We start from the raw sequence: 12390 nt of genomic DNA, 5'->3' as shown, positions 1-12390 counted from the left end.
AATGAAATGAACAGTTTGCAGATTTATAGATGAATTTAAAGACAACACAACTGTTGGACTAAACAACTAAGCTAGAATTCTAAACATTTCAAATCGATTCGCTTCTATGATTTAACAACAACTTTAAACATTTCTACTTCAACGTAGGCAAAATGCGTCCTATTGTTTCACAGTTGCGTTGAATTCGTATTTCATTGTATCATTGTTTTGAACCAATAAAACTAATACAGGCATCGTGATACAGATGGTGGCGCCTGGCTTTTAAGAATTTTCCTTCCATTTTTCCAGCACACTAACATCAAATTTCATGCTACGGCACAGCCCAACCACTATTTGCATGATTCTATTGTTTTGCTTTTGAAACTCATTCATGTGTGCCAAAATGAAAGGTCACCATGGATTCAATTGAATCGCTATAATCATCCACTGAGAGCTATTAAGGTCATCGTAGCGTTGCACTTGCGTTTGAGCACATTTACGCGTCGGTTGCATCCCGTTTTTCTATCGGTTGTCCAGCCATCGTAAGGATAACAAACTCAATGTGTTTATTTGTGCGTGTGTGGTTAGTTGTTTGTTTGTATAATTTATCAATTTATGCGCATTAAAGGCCAAAACCATTGGTGGGGGGGCTGGTGTTCTAGGTGTTTTAGTATGCTGATAGTTAAAGGCATAGAAAAGTGAACCATTGCTGCAAATAAGACACCCTGGGAGGGTGAGGTTCTGGAAAATATTCAAAGCAACCCTCTCGTTGTGCCCATCATCCTAACAAGCTCCAAACTTGATATCTCCCTGCGGGCTCCATCCGATACATCCTAAAGCCTGTGTTTGTTTCCAAGGATGGTTAGTTGGGATGCGGTCAAAATGAATATTTAATAGCATTTTGAATAGTCCGGATAAGTGTTAGCCGGTTGAACGGATCCAACGTACTACCTTCTCCCCTTTTTATTCACCAGAGCGCTTACGCGAGCCAATCATAATCCGTTCGAAAAACATTCTCGATTTTATGTATTTCTTTCGATGCTAGAAACCGTTTCTGTTTACAAAAGAGTTGATTTTTATCCAAATCGATAAAATTTATTCCATTGAATCGATCGGTCTTCAGTGGAAAGCGGAATATGAGTTTGAGTGCCACTTATTAACTCCGTTCGTTACATTAACTAGGTTTTGTAATATTGGGACTCTCATCATTTACTCTACAACAAGTATCAAAACACTACCAAGCATAAAATTTTTCTATAAAAAGTAATCTTGAGTAAATCTGAATCAAATTCATGAATCTGAAGCAATCTTTGAGCGAATGACTTTGAATCTCTATTTTGAAGAATTAATTGAATTATGAATCCGATGATTTATGTGGTTGTCCCTCCACCCTGTTGGAGAAATCAACAATTTTGAAATAAGTCTCCGAACACTCGCCTCTTCCCTTTCCAAGTTTGCTGACAACCAATCATTACATTAGGATTCATGAATCTTTGAGGATTTATTTGAATTTTTGACATGTTGGTAGTCGACTAATGGTTTGAAAGACTCTTCACTAAAAAATCATATGAAAGACTTTTCAAAAGATTCAATAAGCACAACACTACTAAAAACATAACGCTTTTGTTCAATTCATAAAATTATTCGTAAACAAACACACCACCAAATGTGTTTGTTTTCCCCCCAAAACATCGTTGTCAGAGATTAATGTCCCGGAAAAGATTGCCCCGATACCTCTTGCAAGTAAACTTTTTCCGCTTACCCACTAGAACAAACGTGCAAATTTATTACCTACAACCCCACAATAAGCCACAATCGTGGCGTCTGAAATGAGTAAATAAAGCACAACCATACAAACCGTTTTTCTTCAAAAACACCAATTGTTTTATATGAACCGTGGCTGGTTGCGGGGGAAGAAAAAAAACGCCGACAGAAAACAAGTGAAAGTAAAAATAATTTATCGTTCCGTAGCCATAAATATCTGCTTCAAGCAAAAGCTGAATGCAAGCTTAACTATACGTCGGTAAGGCGTAACAAACTTTCGATTCCTTCCAGCGCAGGACTTTTTCCCAACCCGTCAGCGATATCGGTTCGTTCTAGATCTTACAAAACCATCTGCTACTGCTAGCCGAAAGGAGGGAAATGCCAAATTCATGTCGATATGAAACGCTATCGGCATGTGAGTTCAGCCGAACACATCTCACCACCGGCACACATTCACCGCCAGAACAAACGCACCCGAAAAGGAAAGTTCGCGGAAGTTTAATTTCCCTTCATGACAACCTCTAACCATCCGGGGGCGCATTTGCCGCCCTTTTCCTACATTCAATCCCATTTCAAAGATAGAACGCGTGAGGTAAGATTAATGTAGTGCTCCACCATCACAATTTCCTGTCCACTTCACCTCCCCTCGACGGTATTTATTGTACATTAGAAACTATCGATGTGTGCTAATTAGTCGACGAAGGGTAGCATCGATCGTGCATCAGCCATGGACATGGATTACTGAAAATCTAAAACCCATAACACCATTATCTTCGTCCTCTCTTCTCGCACACACTCGCTTGGTCTGATTTGTTTGTAGTTCGATCAGGCATTATACTATCCTTACCGCAACGAATCGCTTCACCGTGATATGAAAGCATCAGGCCACAATAATTAGTGCGCCAAACATAAAGGATGCTCTGCTGCATCGAGGCTTTTCAGGTGATTAAACAAAGTGTGTATTGAACGCAAGTACCAATTTTGCTATTTTGTTCGTGATATGTTTGGATTAAATTTAATTTTATTTGCTTTCCATTTCGGTCGTATTTTTGATGATGTAGAAATTTTTTGTTTAAAAGTTGTATACTTTTTAACACTAGATTGATCGTACCAGTCATTTTGACTGAAACGCCTCATTTTTGGTACATTTTTTGGGCTTAAACAACCCTATGCTGTCCATTGTTGAACTATGAATTTAAATATACTCCAACTCTACGAAATTGTTTAAATATTAACATTAGAACAACCAAGCGTTTTTCGTCCGTGGTTAAAACAATGTGGGTTATGTACAATTTCGGAGATTTGGAGTATATTTTATTGTTTATTGGAGATAAACACGTAAAATTCATGTTTCAAGTACCTTAGGTTTGTTTAAACCCAAAAAATAATGTGATGAAAATGAAGCATTCCAGCCGAAATGACTGGTTCCGTAGTGTTAAACACGAACGAAAAACGCTTAAAACGTTTTTCTTCAATATATTTCAATATAGGTGCTATAAAATATCAATTGCAATATGGCGAACCAGCTTGTGGTAATCAAAATCAAAGTATGAAATTAAAAATTTTAAACGCATGATTCACGTTACACAATTGTACAAAACCACACCTCGTCGGGTACTGTGCAAACGAAAGCAATGAATTTGCTATTTTGCTCCAAATGAGCTAACAACATAAATCCCAAATCACGTCATTTGCGAGCCCGTGCAAGTTCTCGGCGATAATTAAAAGTAAATCAAGCAATTATACTGCTACAGGCAAACGCCTTTGAAACTTCGTACCGAAATACCAACCAACACCACCACCACCAACCAGCCGAAACTGCGGGATTATTAATCAATTATCGTCTGACGATCGGTTACGTTGTTCGGTGCGCAAATTTTCACAACCCAATCAACCACGGGCGAGTGAAATGCTCTGATCTTCTCAAACCTGCCGAAAGTATAAACGAACGGTAGCAGATTTTTCACGATTCACAGAACGCCCAAAAAAAAACCCTCCATTTCGGTGGTACCCACCGAATTCCCCTCAATCCGGGAACATGCGTAGCGGAACGGGTCGTGAAACGAAGCGTCAAACATTGGGTGCCTCTCGCTGTGTTGCCTTTGGCTCCGGGTGAGCGTTAAATGAGTATAAACAATCCGCTGGGGGATAATTTAAATCCGTTTCGTTACCACCGCCCATGCCCAGGTTTGCACGGAAGGTAGGTATATGCGCGTAGCTCGATTTAATAAACGTTTCGCTGCGTGTCGTTTTGCGTTTAAGATTTACATTTTGCCGCAAAACATGTAGAACGAATCGTGACTTACGGTGTAAGAACAATCTGTAAATATGCTCCTGATTTAATAAATAAAAGTACAACTTTCCGGAACAAAATCGTTTAAAATAGTAAACTCTTCGAACAATGTAAACTCATTTTATTAAATACGCAAAATTACGACGACTTACAACATAGATTTGCTAAAAAAAAATCTCTTCTGCTTCACACATGTAACAAACAAAGTTGAAACACAAACATCGGATTGACACAAACAAAGTTGTGCCAAATACAAACATGCAAACGCATCCCCTAGGCCCTAGGGAATCATGTGCGAGAACGCTAGCCGAAAGATAACATTCCGGTCTCATCAGACACATCACAGACGTGCTAAAAACACCCAACACACAACTGGAAATTAAACGGAACAAGCAGAAACTGTTTTGATTTTCTTCTATTAGCAAACGAGCGGTAGCTGTCAAAGCAAATGCTTTATTAATGCTTAAAGCTATGATTTATTTTCTACCCTTCCCACTACTACGAAGCACCATAATCGATTTATTTGACATGGAGGGAAAATATATCAAGTAAAAGAAAAAGAATAGAAAAGTTAAACGAAGCGAAAAGATAACTAACCCCTCCTACCACTTACGGTCTAATATGCTTCCCTCGGGAAAACCGCAACGCGACCGAGATTAACAACTCTATTATTCAAACCAAGACCTTTCAGTTTTGCAGGGTTCACGGGGTGGGGCAAGGGGCTCGGCTCACATAGTGCAGTGTGAAAATTATCTGCCAACCATATTGGTGACACTTTTGAAGCGGCATGCAGCAGACCGAAGATCATTCGAGGCCGTACGGCAAAAGTGTGCCGGAACGATTTGGCTGCGATGTAGAAAAGTCTATCCATCAATTAAAGGTTAACCTTATTGAGCGGCTCGTAGAACGTTTTGCCGGCTGAATAATTCCAACGGGGGGTAACGATAGGAGAAAATTTGGGGACACTAAGACATAGTTGCAGCAATAAATTTTAATTAGAAAGCACATTTTCTACAATCTCATGGTTTTTTGGTTGCATAATTACTGATACATCTTTTCGTTGCTCTGCATGACAAAATGTATTAAAACATGTATGTCACGATGTATCCAGATAAAAAGTATTACTTTTTGGATTATTCCTTTATTTAAGTTGAAATACATTATTCAATAGATTGTAAGTCAAAATCCATTCTATGCACATTTTTCTCAACTCACACTTTACTAAAGCTTTTTGATATGAAAAATCATTAGTCGAATTTTTTTCCATAGAACTGATTTCAGTTTACACTGGAATCCGTAAAATAGGATAGATTTATCCGAACTCTGCTGATGTTAATCAGCAAATCCAATTCATGCTTTGACAGGTTTCATTGTTAGTTAGGCAGATCGAGAAAGCATGCTGGTTTAGTTTGGAAAAACCTCTACATTTTCCATTTTAACTAGAAATGACTCTAAAAATGATCCTAACTATAAACCATTTGCCACATGAAATGGAAAACTCTGTTAAAAGGTAGCAGAAAAAAAATCAGTCACATAAATTAATGTTACAATTTCACAGATATTTACGTTTCTCACAACTAGAGTTCACCAAATATAATCATGTACGATATATCAATACAACTTACTCAAACAATATGCGTGAACAGTTTCATAAAATACAAACGACCACATTTTATTGACAAACGAGTTCTACGCGTCATCATCATTCCGACCGGTTTCAATTTTACACCCAAACGAGCACTGCTTTGAAGGCAGATCTCGTTGCATTAATAATTATAGGGTTCGAGCCGGAGTCGGCTTCCCGGACCACACATATGGTAACGTTACGGTTCCAATGCACACTGAACGTTGTCATACGATGTCATGTCTGGTTGCACCATTACTGGCCATACGCTTAAGTCATGCAATGAAATGAAAATTATTGCTTTAATTTTGAGAGTTTCTTCATTTACGCTTTTTTGTTAAATATGCCAAAAAGGCGCATTGTTTGCTTCATGAAAATTATTTTATAATTTTATTTTTTTATTAAATTATGCAGTTTTGTGACGCTTGATTGATTGCACTTGATTACTTTTTTACCAAAAGTGATGCGTGTTTAAAATAAATGTGTTACTTAATTACAAAAAAAACCAGTGACCTCGTCTTCTTAACAAAAAATCATGACGTTTTTGTTAAATGTAAAACTAAGCTAGATAATCAATGATTCGCATGGTTGAATTTTAATATGGTAATGGCTCATTAATGTTAAGGTTCGACATTGTATCACCAAATTAGCATCTTTTTCGAACGAGGGAACACAGCAGAGTCTTTCGCTTGCGCCACATAATGCCTGTTTATCTATTGCTTCTGCTGTGTGACTTCAACATTGTAATAAATTCACCAGAATCTTCTAAACGGTCTTATGTATTAAAACAAATGTTAAAAATGCTTTGTCGAAAATCACTCAATTTGCTATAAATTTCACACCATTAATACGTTTACAACTCGAACTGTTTGTGTGCAGGGCGGTTAAGGAAAATGTTTCACTTTTTCCACACTTTTCATGGCTCCTTGGAGGCCGCAGTAATAAATCACATAAGAAAATTGTTTCCTCTGTGCTTCGTACTGTTTTACCTAATTTTCAATTTTGACTCTCATCCCACAAAGATTCCTGAAATTCGTGTAATCACAAAACTGACACCAACAGCAATACCGCGAAACACATTTCTATTATGCGACTCCCAATCACTCACCCCCCGGCCCGCTTCTCGCAAGAGTTGAATTGAATTTAAAGTCTCATTTCAGTGGAAAATGAATGCCACCCCACTTTCGAATTGATTTATTTTTAAACCACTCAATATTCCTGGGACAGCGAGATCAACATACCCCACAGGAGTATCGTCATCGTTGACAACGAATCTCTGCTCCCCGGTTGGTAGTGAATGTGGTATGACGGCGCAGTACACGTATGGAACGACAAATGTCGAGTTGTGATAACAAAAAAAAATCTACAGCCATCGTTACATTGTGCATGGCATTTTGAATTTTCACACCGCGAAAACGCAAGCAGGAGGAAGGTCCTATGAAAGGTCCAGCTTCTGGATGATTTTATCCACCATGATCGAATTGCAATTTACAGCATATTCCGCAACGGACAATTAATCATTTTCAAGTGTCATCAAGTTGGTTCTGGTTCCTATTTTCTTTGCATTTTTTCCCCCGTATTGTATTTTCTCTAACAGCCCACTTGGCGGAAAACGTTTCTCATTTTCCTCACAACACAACAATAACACCATGCAGAAGCAACGTAAAAATCATCGAAACAACGTTTTTCCCCTACATCCTCATACACCATTAGTCAGATTGAGTTTGGTTGTTTTCTCTTGTGCTCCACGCGAAATGAAATTGTGCTTTGCTTTTTTTTTTGATCGGTAAAAAAATGGCCGAACTGTACTGCTTTTTGTTTATTTTAAAATTTTACTAAAACGTTATTCGAACGTTCCCTACAAATCTGGGCATTTGCATATGTTAAATGATTTATTTTCCACGTAATATTCATACCGCACAGTCGATTCGTTTCACACGTGCTTCGATGACAACAATATTAAAGAAGGAACAATGATCAATTAAATGTACACTTTCAAATGATTGTTTTTTTGACATGGAATCGCCACGCGGCTCGTACCAGCTCAGACAAACGGCAACGGAAAACTTTATCGCTCTGCTACTTCCGAGTGAACGATCAATTGAATAAATCATTGAAGCGTACAGCACAATGTGACACCTTTTATTTTCCTTACTTTTGTCACTGTTTTTGCACAGTTCCACGCATTGGGATTCTTTCGGATAAGTGACTTGGTGTTAACTCCGTGACAAAGGTAAAGATAAACGTGAAAATATTAATCCAAACACATTCGTGAAGTTAATATTTATTTTAATTCTTTCAAATTAAACAGTCGTCTTCAAGAAGACTTGAGATCATTAAAATTGTTCTGCAAGCTTTTGTCAAACAATTTTGAATAATAAAAATGATTCCTTTATAAATATCCAACAAAAAAATATATCACATTCAGAAGAAGAAAGTTGATTCTCAAGCTGTTCAGTTTTAATAAAATCGCAAGTGAACCCGACAGACGCGGAAATTCAAAATACGTAAATTTTGGGCATCTTCATGGTCCGCTATAATCTTTGTATCTTTGGGACTTACTGTAAAGCTATCAGGAAAACATTAAACTATAACAGCTGAGTTTTTGTTTTCCTACATCCAACCAAATATTACAGTCGATAATTTTAAAATGTCATAAATAATTAATATTTACAGCTCATAAACATGAAACATAAACCAGCAATGCTGTTTTAAAGCACAACATTTACACTCATCGTTGTTCAGGCATGAATGGCATAATAAACGGCGCTAGACCTGGGTTAGCCAGGTTTTGTACTTAACTCACACGCTAATAATTTAACACTAATAAATATCACTCACTATGTAAATTACTTGAATGGAAGGTGGCTGCAAGATTGAGTAATAACCGTGTGTTAATGAATTTAAACACTTGCATTAAAAAATTTTAGCACAAACGTTTCCAGTTTTAAAAACCTTGGATAATTACTACTTAACTTAAATTATGCAAATTAGCGTTAAATGTTTTTTTTTTATGGTAAGAGTATGGTAAGGGTATGGTAATGGTAAAATTATCGAAACTTTTCTGAGTCAATATGCGTTTATTAATGAGAAAAAAACATTTAATGATTTTCGAATTTCTCGTTGGTGGCAATAAGATCATACAAAAAAATACTCTTGTGGCAGTGTAATAAAGCCAACCATGGCTTATATTGCTATTGCTACTGGGAAAAGGGTCAAATATGGCTGTACGGTAGAAGTAAAAATTTTATCACTCTCCCAGGAAATGTGGAAAGGCAAAGCAATACCCAAAGAAAAGTTGCTGACGCCAACTTCCGAAAGCAGACGTTATTCATGTATTAGGCGGAAAGTAAAATGATGCTCCCAGTGTGACACGCACCACTTGTGTTGTATTGGGAATCCGTGCGGGAGTTCCAAATAAAAGTGCGTTACAAAAGTGGACCGGAGTGTCATAAACGATGCCAACGCACCGAAGGATCCTTCATGGAAGCCGCACTGAAATTCGGTGCACATACAGCGCACACCAACATACTCGAGCAGGTTTCGTTTTCTCCTACCTTAGTGTGAATATTCTTTGATAAATTCACCGTACGAAACAGGTGTTGATGTTGAGCAGCAAAAATGCAACAAGAAGAAAATAAAATTAAAAGAAAAAAAATTGGTAAAAAAGTAACATCTCGCCAGAAAGCAATCCCTGGTCTGGCAGGATGAATTCAAAATATTTATGAGAGGAAGCGTTATGTTGATGTCCTTTAGAAGTAAGCCATAAAATTCATATAAACGATTCACTATTCGGTTCCAGCACAAAGAAGCTTTAGTTTTTATGTCTCGCGCGAGAAAGTAATCTCTTTTGAAAGTAAATAATATTTGGCTGCAGTTTTGGGTTTTGAAATGCTTCATAACATTCTTGGTAATAATAATCAAAAATTCAACAAATACGCCAACAATTAAAAAAAATGAAATGGAACAACTATTTGAAGCCATTTTAAGAAGAAAAAGAGTTTTTTTTTTTCAAAAAAATAAATAATAACTTTGAATTAAAAAGAAAATATTTTAGCAACCATAAATCGGTAATCCTTGTTGAATGTCATATAAAGCTGTCAGTCCTGTTCAACGAAAGTCCTATAAAAACAGTATTTGTTAAATTTACTATTTAAATGTCACAAATACTAGCAACATCCACTTGTACGAAGCATTCTGATTCGCTCAAAAGACAACCTTGACAAAGTCAAACGATACATCCGTTTTTCTTTTGCCCCAAAAACAAAACCTAAAACAAGTACGGTGTAAGGGAAACGCAGTAATTGTCAATTTACAGCGATGCCTAATCGCTTTCCTGCCGATTTGTTCTCACGCCCTGCTTGTTACCTCAATCATCTCCAAACGCAATACCTGCAGGCATCTGGTGGCGTTGTGTTTTTTATTTGGTTTCACTGTGTATTGGATTTTCGCTTATTTTCCAGGCCAATTTGATCACAAACGCAAGATGCCTGTCCTGATAATCCAACCCAAGGATGTACGAAGCGAGGTGTGCTCGGTTTCGAATGATCCTAGTAACGAACCGTGCATAAGCCAGTCGCGGGTAGTTCGGTTTGAAATCCGAAGCCTGTTTGCTGCAAACCGGTATGAATGGGCGGATATGAAATTAATGGTGAGAAGCCACATTTGCGAAGGTCGAATTTAATCTCCATGAAATGATAATTTCGTTAACGAACAAACGTTTCAGTAACAAGCCAATTTTCCACATGATTAGCTATCGAAATTTACTTTCATAGGTGATTGAAAATTATTCAATCCGTAGTGTGCGATCAAACAATTGTACACCCAAGAGTATGAATGAAATTAAATAGAAAGGCATATGAAAGTAATCCAAAATCTACTAATGAAGTAGTCTTTTTCCAAAGGTCGTGGATTGATGTTGTTATTACCAATACTTAGAAATGTCAAATAATTTTCCTAAAGTTTTTTTGTTTTGCTGCAATACATTTGTGGTGTATTGCTCGAATTAACAATCGGACAAGATACTCGAAGGAGTACCTCAGGCGCATCCATCAGCGCGGTATGCGACGAAAACTACTTCGAGCAGTACGAGTTACCCTATCGACGGGTCTTACGCCTACTGGACAGAACCTTGAAAAATGCAAACCAAAACAAATATGTTATCATTCATTTCGTGGGTTTGGTAATCAATTTTCCAATTATTTTGCTTAGAAATTGTTGCATTTGATCTTCTGTTTGAGGTTTTCCTTTCAAAGTTATGTCCGACGCTTTCACATGTGATAGTCATTGGGAGGAAGAGGACTAGTGCAGAACTTCAGCCGCTCTTGCTGGTAATGGCCTACTGCACTAGTGGTGGAAACTCCGTGGATTCATGTATCCATTCCGACTCCGACGTATAAAAACCTGATTCAACTCCGGGAAAAATCGGATGTAGACTCCAAATTACTCCGGAATCGATACCAGATTACTCTGGAGCTAACTCCGGTGCTGCATCCAGAGTTAACTCCGGACTAATACCCGATATTATCTCCGGATTGATCTTCGATTAGTTGAATAAGCAAACAACCTCTTAAATTGCTCTGATTACTCCGACTCCGGGAAAATTTAGGATTCAGCCATGGACACTATGTTCGAATGACCTTGTCCGATTAATGCAAACACCAGGTGGAACGAAAAGATCCTTTTGCTCTTGCGTCATCTTAAGATTTTCCAGCAAAGCTGCAGCATTTTTTTGATCATATTTGCTGATTTTAGCAAATACGAGCTCTTTCTTATAACAAATCACCTCGATTGTTGTCCTTCTATGATACATTAAACTTCTTACCGACTAGTTTAAGACCAAAGGAACGAAGCTGCTGTGAAGATGAAAACGATTGACGCCATGCTAAAAACATTAAACGAAAGCTGTTGCATAGCAATCGGTACACTCAAAGTTTGTACAGGTCCTCCTAGGGTACAACCCATATAAAGTGTTCACCACGAAACATGATTAACTCATCACCCCGTCGGTCAGTCACAATCGAATAAATGTCACCAGTACCAAGTCTTCGATGCTGCTGCTGCTTGACGATGGCGCACACTTGACGCTGGCATAAAACCGCAGACGGCATTATTGCAAATTCCTCGAATAAATCGTTCTTATGATGGTCAAATGGTGCCAATATGACCTACCGTTAGCAAACGTCCTCTCAACACACTGACTAGAGGTTCAGAGACATCGATGGCAAAGTCTACATCTTGCCGACAGCTTCATCATTTCACAACTGCTGGAGGGGCGATTCTCTCGTTCCATCGATATGTATATGATTGTACGCAGGACGAAACTACGCCAAGTTTTGCACGATGGCAACAAGGTTTGCTGCGAATATTTATTACCAACGACCATTAGTGGTTCTTAAAAGGACATTCCTGCCCCGTTCGTTCGCAGCCAGTGGGCGAAACGGTCATTTGAAACGGATTAGCCATCGTGAGTAGAAAATTACCACCGTCCGGTGAAAGTTACGCCAAAAAAATAAACGGGAAAATGCTGTACGCCATTTGGTGGAAATCTTTGGCAAACACAAGGACAACAGTGTGGTTAAAATTCGGTACATGAAACAGAGCAAACGACTGTGCATGGGTCGGGAATGACATTAGTATTCGCATGAAATATACATCTCCATTTCTGTCGCTGGCGTTCTAATTCAATCATTAAAATTATATTACACACTCATACGGCTGCTGGCTCTGC

The 12390-nt window shown here is 38.0% G+C and overlaps 1 protein-coding gene across 16 annotated transcripts in view; it reads right to left on the bottom strand.

The window, feature by feature from the left end:
• The window catches only part of LOC125762523 (pseudouridylate synthase RPUSD2-like), a 185632-nt gene that overhangs the window by 70958 nt on the left and 102284 nt on the right, over positions 1 to 12390 (bottom strand). The gene's annotated exons all lie outside the window — the stretch shown is intronic.

This window comes from Anopheles funestus, chromosome 2RL (genome assembly GCF_943734845.2).
Source record: "Anopheles funestus chromosome 2RL, idAnoFuneDA-416_04, whole genome shotgun sequence".
NCBI lineage: Eukaryota > Metazoa > Arthropoda > Insecta > Diptera > Culicidae > Anopheles > Anopheles funestus.
The sequence above is the reverse complement of the archived record's forward strand: the minus strand, read 5'-3'. Positions and strand labels throughout refer to the sequence as shown.